At 45.8% G+C, this 12,712-nt stretch overlaps 1 pseudogene; it reads right to left on the bottom strand.

Moving 5' to 3' along the window:
- Positions 1-5,857: 5,857 nt before the first annotated feature.
- On the bottom strand, positions 5,858-8,381 carry LOC147958310 (uncharacterized; annotated as a pseudogene).
- Between the last annotated feature and the right edge of the window lie 4,331 nt (positions 8,382-12,712).

Raw genomic sequence — 12,712 nt, 5'->3', positions numbered from 1 at the left:
TAAGCTTGGACCAAAGGCTGTGGACTGCGTTAATTTGGGTTACGCTAAAAACAGCGTTGGCTATAGATTTCTAGTAGTGAAATCTGAGATACCTGATCAGAAGGTCGGTACAATTATGGAGTCTAAGCTTGGACCAAAGGCTGTGGACTGCGTTAATTTGGGTTACGCTAAAAACAGCGTTGGCTATAGATTTCTAGTAGTGAAATCTGAGATACCTGATCAGAAGGTCGGTACAATTATGGAGTCTAAGGATGCTACATTCTTCGAGGATATTTTTCCTATGAGAGATATGCAAAGCACTTCTAGACAGGAATCTGACGAGACTCCTGAACCTGCCATTCCTATGGGATATTATGAACAAACACATTATGAAAATACTGAGGAGGATGACGAGGAAACCCTTGGTAGGGGCAAGATACAAAGGACTGCAAAGACCTTTGATGATGATTTCTTCGTGTACCTCGTGGATGATACTCCCATTTCTATTTCAGAAGCGTATGCCTCTCCAGAAGCTGACTACTGGAAGGATGCGGTCCGTAGCGAGATGGATTCCATCATGGCTAACGGGACATGGGAGATCACTGATCGTCCCTATGGTTGCAAACCACTGGGGTGTAAGTGGGTGTTCGAAAAGAAGCTTAGGCCCGATGGTACTATTGAAAAGTACAAGGCAAGGCTTGTGGCCAAGGGCTATGACCAGCAAGAAGAGGAAGATTTCTTCGATACTTATTCACCTGTGGCTAGACTGACCACCATTCGAGTATTACTCTCGTTGGCGGCCTCGCACGGTCTTCTCGTCCATCAGATGGATGTTAAGACGGCTTTTCTAAATGGAGAGCTAAAGGAGGAAATCTACATGCAACAGCCTGATGGCTTTGTGATAGATGGTCAGGAAAGAAAGGTGTGTAGGTTGATAAAATCTTTATATGGCCTGAAACAAGCACCTAAGCAATGGCATGATAAGTTTAATACAACTCTGACATCTGTTGGTTTCGTTGTTAATGAGGCTGACAAATGTGTATACTATCGCCATGGTGGGGGCGAAGGAGTTATATTGTGCTTGTATGTTGATGACAGACTGATATTCGGAACAAACCTCAAAGTCATTGAGGAGGTCAAATCGTTTCTATCTCAGAACTTTGAGATGAAAGACCTTGGTGTGGCTGATGTTATCTTGAACATCAAGCTGCTGAGAGATAATGAGGGTCGAATTACACTTCTGCAATCCCACTACGTTGAGAAGGTGTTGAGTCGTTTTGGATATTCGGACTGCACGCCATCTCAAACACCATATGATCCTAGCGTGTTGATTCGAAAGTCCAAAGGCATGGCTAAAGATCAATTGAGATACTCTCAAATCATTGGTTCACTGATGTACCTAGCGAGCGCAACGAGGCCTGACATCGCGTTTGCTATGAGCAAACTGAGTCGGTTTGTTTCCAAACCGGGTGATGTACATTGGCATGCTGTTGAGAGAGTTATGCGCTATATGAAAGGTACTATGAACTATGGACTTCACTATACCGGATACCCGTCGGTACTTGAAGGGTATAGTGATGCGAATTGGATCTCTGATGCTGATGAGATGAAGGCCACAACTGGGTATATGTTTACTCTTGGAGGTGGCGCTGTTTCCTGAAAGTCTTGCAAGCAAACGATCTTAGGTGGCGCTGTTTCCTGAAAGTCTTGCAAGCAAACGATCTTAACGAGATCGACAATGGAAGCAGAATTAACAGCATTAGACACATCTGGTGTTGAAGCGAGATGGCTTCGAGATCTTTTGATGGACTTGCCATTGGTTGATAAACCGGTTCCGGCTATCCTTATGAACTGTGACAATCAGACTGTCATCACCAAGGTGAAGAGTTCAAAGGACAACATGAAGTCCACCAAACACATAAGAATGAGATTAAAAGCTGTCAGAAAATTAAGAAACTCTGGAGTGATAGCGTTGGACTATGTCCATACGGCTAAGAATCTGGCAGATCCCTTTACGAAAGGGCTATCACGTGTTGTGATAGATAATGTATCGAGGGAGATGGGTATGAGACCCACATGAGTTGCCATAGTAGTAACCCAACCTATGTGATCGGAGATCCCGTGAATTAGGACTTGGGAAAATAAGCCAGTGGTGAACTGAGGAGAGTAACTATACTAACCCACTCCGTTGGAGATGTAATACTCTCGATACTGTATGGTAGGATGACTATTGTCTTAATGTGTTCCAAAGCTTATGTAAGCAAGATGCTATCCTACAGAGCGATCTTTGGAGGAACACACCTATGTGAGCCCGACTGCTGGTCACAGTCTATGAGATTAGGGTGATCTCTAGTAATCTCATGAATAGGCCAGGAGTGTGACTTATATGCTCCACCCGAGGGGTCAGCCTTCGGCAGCCTAGTACTAGTAAGACATGTAGTGAAACTTCTTTACGCCAAACTGACAATTCAAGGTATAGTCCATTGTTCAGTTGTGAAGGAGTGTAGCTACTTGCTCTAGGTGAAGTTCAACCTTAACAGGTCTTCACTGACACACTGGTATATCGAAACAGCAATTGGAACAGAGGACACAATGGGCCCTCGAGATCTGGTGGGGGATTGCTGAAATTTGAGATGGGCTCTAGGCCCATATAGCAATTTTTGAAAAATCTCTAAGGTCCCATGTGGGTTATATGGCACTAGGTGTAGTGGGAAGTTTAGTCCCACCCCGCTAGTGGAAGAAGAGTTGGAGTGGTTTATAAGGGTTTCTCTTCTACATGCTATTGGAGTTTGAGAAGAGAAGAGGCCCTCGCACACTCCTCCGCCGCCGCCCGCCACGCCACGCCTCGTCACGACGCGCCGCGGGTTGCGGGATTGAGCCGAGCCGAGCTCACACCTACACGCTTATTTTTGCCAGTCACTAACGGAGAGTTCTCTGACAGCTCGTCGGATCGTGGGCTGTCACGGACTCGGACGTGGGTCGAGCCCACGTCTCTCCACGCAGCTGCGTCTATATAAGTGTGCGGTGTCTCCTAACCCTAGCCGCCACGAACAGATCACATCTGCTCCACGCACACGCCCACCGTCGTTCCCTTGCTGCTGCTGCCGCCGGTGACTCCATCCCGTCCGCCGCGTACACGGTCGACGGGAGAGCAGGTCTCTGAAACCACGCCCTTCTGGTTCCTATACGGGGTGAGGGGCGAGTAGGTTTTTGGGCAGCGATTACGCGACTGCTCGCTTCCGATCGTCTACTTCCTCTACGTCCGCGTCGCCTTCATCATCACCATGTCCACCGACGCCGAACATGCCGCCGCCGAGAAAGCTGAAGCCGACAAGAAGGCCGCCGAGGACGCCGATGCCGCCACCAAAGCCGCGGCCTCTGCATGGCCTACCGGAGGGTATAACTCGTTTATCCCGCTCCTACTGTTTTCTATTTTAGCCATGCTAGCGTTATACGTAGGTCTTTCTGCAATTAGCGTAGTATGTGCTAGTTTGACTGAATATTAGTATGTGTTTATTTGTGTCAATGCCATGCTAGTGATTTACTCGTGAATTAATTTAATCGAGAAATTGCCTATTTACTCAACACGAAAGACATCTTATATTTTGAGACAGGGGAAATACTATTTTCAACGTGCATGCACGGCACTGTATTCCTATTGATCGGCAAATAAGGCGTGCATGCATCTTCTATATATATGGTATTTTTGATAATTTTAATGCATGAATTATGCACAAATTTTCTTTTTATCTTATACTAGTAAGCGTGCACGTATCATCAAAGAGTCATGGTTCGCTCTCTCCTAACTTCTCTCACTACGGGAAAAGTGGCGGCGACAGTTTGCCCCTCCCTTTGTCCTCGAGATAGTGGGTCCCTGCATTCATATTCCACCGCTCCAAACGGGAGGGGTGATGCTTCGACTCCAGTGCGGTGAGGATGTCGTTGCACCAAAATAATACAACACGCTCTCGTCCACCTCCAAAAAATTATTGGCAACACACCATTCATGTCATATTTTTTTCTTTTAGGGGAAACAACAATCTATTAGTAAATAGTTTGCAATGTCATGTACAATCAGTTGCCTAACAACACACCTATGCTCTGACTTCGGCTTTCAACGTGTCGCTTCATCTCTAGATGTTTAGAGCAATAACACACCCCCTTTGTGGTAGCAATCACTGAAGTGGTTGGTCATTATTTTGTGAAAAAGAATTGAAAAGAATCGTCGTTTACCTTCACCCATTCATCCATTTTTCTCTAGTCTTGACCACCTATCCAGTGTCTGGTCAGTTGCATTGTGTCAATCGCATCACGTGTACCTGCAAAATAGGTTTTTTGTACAATTGTCATGAGGTTGAGTTTCTGCATCAGTTCCCCTCATATTGGTGTTGCTTCAAAATAAACGTAAAAAGAGTTGATTCGTTTGATCAAAAAGTAAATACCATGGATCCAAACATCGTTGACGAATTGCTTGGAGCTTATAAGGTATGGAATGTCAAACTAATGGTAGTAAGGGCGTGCATGTTGAGAACATCTTGTCCTATATTATTCTTTGCGGATAAAAACTTGCATTACTCAAACAACGTCATCATGGCAATCTGCTTTACTACCTCTAGCGGGCTGAAACCTAACCAAATAGTATTTCTACTTTCAGAGTTAGCATACCTAGCCAACAAATCACCAACCAAATTCTGGCTACGGTTGATATGAATAATACAAGTCATATGAAAAGACAAAAGATGTTTGATCTCAGCAATTAATGATGCAAACACTGATCTGTCCAGATCCTTCTCCTTGAGCATGATCCTTCCCCTTGAGCACGTTCACTGCTCAAAGCGAGTCCAATTCCACACAAATAGGCAACTATGCTTCTTGTCCTATATGTTAATGAAGAAAAGAAAAGTTTGATTTCCTATGAAGTATTTAAGTAACCTTAAGATAAATATGAATTCATTCATAATCATTTTTACCAACAACTTTGAAACCACAGTCTCCCACACTTACAATTTTGAAAAATCAAGGCAGCCTAGAAACAGAAAAATGAGTTAATCCAAATACCTCAACCTTTTATGATTTAGTATATACCCTGCAAGACTATTCAAAATAGAGAAATCGGTTGCATATAGATAAGTAATTTTCTGCTAAAAAATAATGGTTGAAACTTTACTTAAAAATGCAATGCTCCAATTCAGCAAACACCAAATTTCCTTTTTTCCGGGAACACGCATGAGAATTGCATGTAAATCTATTAAGAAGGGGAGAGTGCACCAACCTAAAGAAGGCTAACAAGAGCAGCAGTGCCACAAAGTTTAAACAACTACTCCCTCCGTTCCTAAATACTTGTCTTTCTAGACATTTCAAATGACTACTACATACGGATGTATGTAGACATATTTTAGAGTGTAGATTCACTCATTTTGCTCCGTATGTAGTCACTTGTTGAAATGCCTAGAAAGACAAGTATTTAGGAACGGATGGAGTATAAAACAAAAGGATGACACAGCGTGAAGCTAAATATCATTGTCTCTTCAACAAAAATATTCATGAACAAATCTCGCTATAACTTAGTATTTTCTATTTATATGTGGCGTGTCAGTTTCAATGAACAAAATGAACAATGCATTTTCTAGATCTGAATTCTTAATCCGCAATTTATTAGAGATCCAATTTCTCAATTTTACCCATCGTCTTTAAACTCTGTGTTTTGAATGAAGGAAGGAAAGAACCATCTCCAAAACCCTTTCCCTCCTAAACTACCCACGCCATAAAATTTATTTCAGAAATTTTGTTTAGTGCGATGTCTAGAACGCAGAAGAACATTGTTGTAAATCGCTTGCACACTTGTCGTTGTTGTGCTCTTCTATCCTCAGTCTTCTGTTCACTTACTCGCTGGTCCATGATTAGATGGTGAAAATAGAGCCCTTGATGGATGCGGTGCTGAGCGACTACACCCGTGTCGCAAGCGTCTGGATGCCTGCATGGTGGTCGTCGCCTTACGCGACGCAGTGGCCATCATCAGCGCCCGCTTGCTGGCTGCCCGCCTGCGACGTTGTCGCCATTCTCGACCTGCTTTTGGCGACCGTCCTCCAGGACAGTTGTGAGGACGCCCTGGTTGTCATCGGTGGGAACTTGATGGAGTCCCTAGAGGCCCGCAACTCCGCGAGGTGTGCGAGTGTCGGACATCGGCCTGCGCCATGCCATGGCCATCGTCCATGGTTGCGTGTTGGCCGATCGCATGCGTCACACAGTCACCATCATTTGAGCTGCGTGAGGCGGCAATCCTCTGAATGGCATGTCTGACGCCGTGGCGTCTGTCCACGAGCTCGCCATCGTCTTGGTGGACGCCGCCCTCCGCGGGCATGCCGGCGTGCGGGTGGACGACTCCATCGCCCTGCTGGGCGCGGCCTTCCGCGGGAACGCCGCCGAGCAGGTGGACGCCGCTGTCCGCGAGCGTGTAGTCGTCCGGGATGCCGCCATCAGCGAGCATGCTGTCCTCCGCAAGTAAGGTATATGTCTTCCCAATTCCCACAAGTGGATATCTTCCATGACCATGAGCTTAATGGCGAGGAGAAGAGGCGCACGAAGATGTAAGGCGAAGAGATAGGAGGAGGAGGCTTGCGATCTGGAGTAATTAATGCGTGAGTTACGACGGAAGCGGAAGTAGAGGAGCTTAGTTGGAAAGAATCCCCGAAATATCTCATCCCGCAGATCATGGATTTTTTTGGTAAAAAAATTATACCAGACTAAACGGAACCAGGGTTAATTAGTTAGATTTCTTTCCTAAATAAAAGGTGCGCGACATGGTCTGCCGGCAGAACATCAAATCTGAACCGTCCAATTGACGGGCAGACCACCGGATCATTATGGGCTCTTATATTTTACTTAATCAAATGGATTTGAGGGTTCTGATCACCTCGTGTACACTTTATGGGGTGTCTTTAGAGAAATTCATGTTTGCTCTTTTAATAGTAGTACAGTAAGTCATAGTGAATATCTGTAACTTTTCGTGAGTTATTCTGCAAGTTATGTTGATCAATTAGTAGAATGTTCTCTGATATAATTTATATAACAATCTTTTTTTTTGAAAATCTTAATTTGAGCGCGAAGGCCAATGGTACGCAGAAAACATTTCACGCCAAATGTTTAAATGGATTTTTGTTACTCCTAATTTTTTTTCACATTAAGCTATAAGCATAACTTTGGAATATCAGATTTTCTACAAATGTTTTACGCAACATAATTTAATTGGGACGACAGATGAAGGATGTACCAAAATTTGGGAGGAATAAACGATCCACGTTTCGGTGGGGAGATTCAAAACCTACAAGGGTGGCATTTTTTCCCTGCCGTCCAATTCGAAGGAAAAAAAATACGAAGCAGGCCCCTTGATTGCACGGTTTGAAGGCCCAGCCTGAAAATTTTATTTGTGAGTGGATGGACAAACTTTTTAGTACCACCTCACATAGATATGGGAGAAAATAATTCTATAGGGTGGACGAATAAAAAAATCCACCTTCCTTTATTAATAGGTATAAATTAAAACATCTACAGTCGGATACATCAAATCCTACCCCTCAAATGCCCGCAGACGCGCTCGGTTGCGTCTGCAGACAGTGACCGGTGACACCTGAAATTATCATATCCACAACCGGATACCGCAATTAAGAATCCTCAAATCCATACAACTACATGCAGGTGGAACCTAATCTTGAGCGGAGCTCGTTCGGCTCCGTCCTGACCATGTCCAACGGCTGGCTGCGTCCCTCGGAGTGTTGGTACGGTCACCGGCGAGGTAGAGTAGGAAATGGGACACACACTGGCTCATGGGACTCGAGGCGCCGCCATCTCCCATGCCCTGCTCTTCCTCGTCAGAGCCCGTCACCTGCACGTCGCAACTCGATGTGAGGTCAATGATGGATCCATCGTGGTTGGAGGCGAACATGTCCACCACGACGCGGTTGGGCACCTGGGGTTGTCGGCTACCCGTATCGGCGCGGGAGAGTGCAACTCCGCCTCGTCGACGTCCATCACGAGGGCTGCCGCGACCTCCCGCACCCTCTACCTCGCATGGCGGGCACGCCGTGCCATAGCCTCAGCGGACAGGCCATGGAAGGCCTCCTTGTCGGCGTGCCAACGAAGGGGATGCGCCTCTAGAGCGTCCGAACACCAGATAGAGCGCACCGCCTCTGGGGAGGCAGCGACGACGCCCCTCGCGCCGAGTCTAAGCTCCATTTGAGCGGACTCTATGAATTCCTGCTGGATCGAATCCGACGCTGTCGGGCGTTCTCCTCGCAGACGCGGCGGAGCGCAATGCGGACGACCATCTCCTCCTCGGGCTCGAGTAGGATGAGGTCCCAGTTCACAGATCGGGTGACGAAGGACTCGTATCCGCTGCCCGCCATGCCGGAGAAGGCCGGAGATTACCAGAAAGGGGCTTGGCGACGGAATGGAGTGGGGTGGCTACAATTTGGTCCGGCAAGAGGATGAGGATGGATATATGTGGGGTCGGTGGGCAGCGTGGGCCGGATCTGACATGGCGGACGCGCTCGGGTGCGCCCAGGCCTCTCCATATCCGCCTCATATTTGAGCTGGATATGCGGGGTGCCAGTCTACTCGGGTGATTGAGGCCGGCATGAGGCGTCTGTTTAGGTCGGCCTTTTTTGACCGGACAATGATCGGGATGTCCGCCTAGACGTTTAAGGTCGGTTTGAGGCGCCCAGCTGTAGATGATCTTACATATTCTAGATCCAACAAGATCATTTCAAGTCTTCCTCGCTTAATGACTTTTTTAGGGAATACCATCATGATTGTGTATATTAGTTTGACATAATCGTTACATCATCCACAATTTTTTTTTTTGAAACGGACATCATCCACAATTATAGTAGTAAGGAAATCAGGAGGGTCTCATCCAAGACAACATTCTGGCGACCCTCCGCAAACTTTTTGATAAAGAGTGTTTTATTAACTGAAATATAGCATTAAACGGACAGAGCATAATGAGCAATATTCGACCTCTTCATAGTTAGGAAGCACACGACCAAAGACGAGCAGTCTGACAAAAGAAATGCTAAAAACTGACATATCAGCAATAGCAAAGTCATATATGACCGATAGTATGCCTATGTCGAAGAAGATAGTGGAACGATCCGAAGTTTATGTTGCCATCCATATTGGATAAAAACCTTTCCGGCCACACCCTTCAACTGCATACACATCGCCTTGACAACAGTTGGTACTCCGCAAACTTAGTTAAAATATGCGCGGCTCCCTCCCTTAAGGCCTTAAAGATTTAACACCCCCCCCCCCCCCCCCTGCCAGCGCTGGGAGGACGGGGAACTAGGTCCGGTTGGAGTTTATAGGCCCGGTAACATTTTATTTGTTTGCCTGGACGTCCTCTGTGTTAGCCATGGCGCTAATGGCGTTGGTGGCAGTCATAGCTAGTAATGGCGTTGGCGAGATCTTTGCTGATGTTGGAGCTTGTTTCAGAAGTTTGAACTCCTACAAATATTTATCCTAGCTTCAGACCCTCCTCGATAGATCATTTTGGTCTTCTTATCGTGGTTATCGGGCCAATAGTATTTACAATAATGTTCCTGCTTGCTCCATCATCGACTTTGGTGGGCGTCTCCCTGGTGATGTTGACAATGTAGTGCCCTCTTTGGCTTACGCCAATCGATAAAACTTGATAAAATGGAAGTCAAGGTTGGCTCATGTGCCTCCACTTGGAATGTTGTATCGTGTATCCTCCTCTCACTAGTCCCATTCTAAGAAACTAGATAAATAATGGCCCATGCGTTGCTTTGAGAAGTTATATTTCCTTTTTTTTCCTTCTAGAGTTGGCTTCTAATGCAGTATCCACGTTAAGCCACAATAGCCGAAAGAAAAGAGTCGTTGGATTATCGAGGATCAATCAACTCCTTTAGATATTGATAGTTAGGGCCTACGAGATGTCATATTCTTTGGTTAAAAGACAAATCTCTTGGTGAAATAATGTCTTTTTGTGTAAAGACACATCCCTTTATGAAAAGATGTCTCTTTGTGAAAAGGCACATTTTTTACAAAACGGTGTCTAATCGTGGACTCAGATATTAGAAACTGATGAAAAATCACGATAATTATTAAATTAGCACTTTACAAAATTCGGTTTGTAACTTTCCAAAAGATGCAACCACTAAAATTGTCTAACTCTGCAAGAAAACTAACGTAACCAAATTTAACATTTCACTTAGGCTATGCAGTTCGATAGCATTTGAACTTTGCAACTCTATACTTAAAATAAAATGCAATGTTTAATGTATGCACTGCTGCTTTTAGCATTGCTTAAACGGAACCATAGCTTTTTTCACATGGGCTAGGCTCACCATCGACAAATAAATCAATCAGAATACAACACCAACTCGTACGAGGTATTAGAGGCGGACATGGTAGAAGAACACAACGCATTACAACGTTGGTTTACAGCTGAACAGGTAACATGGACGCCCCGTTCTTAGATGAGACAAGTGCATATTTCAACCCTGAACTTTTGCCCTAATCTAATTTACAACTCCGAACTCCAATACCGTCTAAATTACAACCCCCAACTCTCAAAACCGGCTAGGATTCAACCCTCCCCTCTCTGTTGACCTGTTTTGACCTGGTTGACCAGTTTTGATCAGTCAACAGGTCCAGTCAGCATGCCATATCAGCCAAAAATGCAAAATTTCCAAGGAAACAATCTGTAAAATCAAAGAAAATCCAGGAAAAGAAATAAGAAATCCAATTTCCGAAAAACAGGGAAAATAAAAAAAGAATTTCCAAAAAAAATTCCAGGAAAAACCCAAAACCTCAAATTCCTGAAAAAAGTATTTCCAGAAAAAAAAACCCCAAAAATCTTTTTTTTCTATTTTCCCTAGCTTTTTTCACGATTTTTTTTCGGAATTTTGCTTTTTCATTTTTTTCCTGATCTTGTAGATTTTTATTTACTTTTTCTTGAAATTCTGAAAAAAGAATCTGACATGGCATGCTGATTGGACCTGTTGACTAGTCAAAACTAGTCACCCCAGGTCAAAACCGGTCAACAGGGAGGGGAGGGTTGAATCCTGACCGGTTTTGAGACTTGGGGGTTGTAATTTAGACGGTATTGAAGTTCGGGGTTCTAAATTAGACTAGGGCAAGAGTTCGAGGTTGAAATATGCACTTCTCTCTTTTTAGATGGAAGTCCGATTGAGAAGGTGAACACATATTGTCGTCGAGTTAGTAAATTCGAAAAGATAGATGAACTTACAATGTAAGCATTTGATTTCATGGTTGCAACGGGACATTGACAGACCCACACACATCATGACGACCCAAAAAAAAGTAAAAAAAAAAACGGTGGGCAGACGGCGCCCAAACATGTGCGCAACCATCGATCGATGCGGAATTGATCATCGATCGATCATGTGGCGGCGCCAGCGTTGGACGGCGCCAGAGAATTCTCCTCCTCCGTGCACGCTTTGCCCACGGCGGCGACGCGGTCGAAGGACGGCAGGAGGTCCTCTAGCGTGTCGGCCATGTCTTCCATCTGTCGCTCAATCTCCAGGAGGCGAGGCGGGACGTCGTGGAAGGGCCGGTCCTCGACCATCATGTCTTGCTCCACCCCCTCGGCGATGGTCCGGACCTCGGCCAGCTGGGACCTGATCTCGGCGAGACGGCGTCGTGCCTCGACGCACTCCTCCATTGCGGCTAGCAGGCGCTCCCTCTCCATGCTAAGCTTCGATCGATTCGGTTCGCGCGTACTCGTGCTCAGTCTAGTTCTCGTTCTACTTGTAAGTTGGAACTCGCTCGCTCGGCTCGAGTCTGGTCGTGGCGATGCAGCACAAGGCCGGCGTATATTGGGGTATATAACACGGCGTGGCTGGGCGCGAGTCGGATCCGGGATCGAGAACTCTGACAGGAGAAATCCGAGACGCGTACGCATCAAACTAAGCTTGGTCAGTGGATCACGTACGTGAATGATCGGCCTGGGTGGATAAAGACTATCCCCACCGGTGTCGCCGCCGGGTCCCCACGCGAGTCCTCCTATTCCCCGACCCGACCCGTGTAGTGAAAAGGCCAGCACTGCGCGCGGGCCGGTCTCCGCGCGTGCGTTGGATCAAAGCAACCGATTGCCTCTTAGGGCATGTACAATGGTTGATAAGATAGTCTTATCTTAAGTTTTGCATGTAATTAGAGATGACAAAAAAACATATTTACAATGGGTCATCTCTTAGCTTTATCTTCAATAATTAGTTGTTCCTAAAAACATGGTGAGACAAATTGTGCTAAGAGATCATCTCTTGTCTTCTCTTAAATAAGATAAGACAAGCCTTGTCTTATGATTTTTCTCTCCTCCACCTCATCATTTATCCTACGTGGCAGTCTTAAGATAGAACCATTATACATGCCCTTATTCGTCTCGACTCAACAAGGCCACAAAAATTCCCCTCCTGCCCCTCAACCCCCCCCCCCCAATCAGAAGCTATGACGTCAGCAGTCGACGGCTACTCGCAACACCGTGCTCGCTTCCTTAGGCTGCCCTGCTCGTCCTTGCCCTGTGTGTGCCACTTGCAGCATAAAATTGAGTAGCGCTCGCCATGGTTACCATGGTTGCAACTCCGACACCGGCCGGATCCAGCGCACGGTGACCACGGTTGTAGCATCATCGCCTCTGATTCGCCGCCGGTCATCGACTTGTACCATCGTGTCAAGCAAAAAAAAGATGTAACAA

Source organism: Triticum urartu, chromosome 7A, assembly GCF_056163025.1.
Source record: "Triticum urartu cultivar PI428250 chromosome 7A, HENAU_Tu73, whole genome shotgun sequence".
Lineage (NCBI taxonomy): Eukaryota > Viridiplantae > Streptophyta > Magnoliopsida > Poales > Poaceae > Triticum > Triticum urartu.
This window is presented reverse-complemented; position numbering and strand designations above follow the sequence as displayed.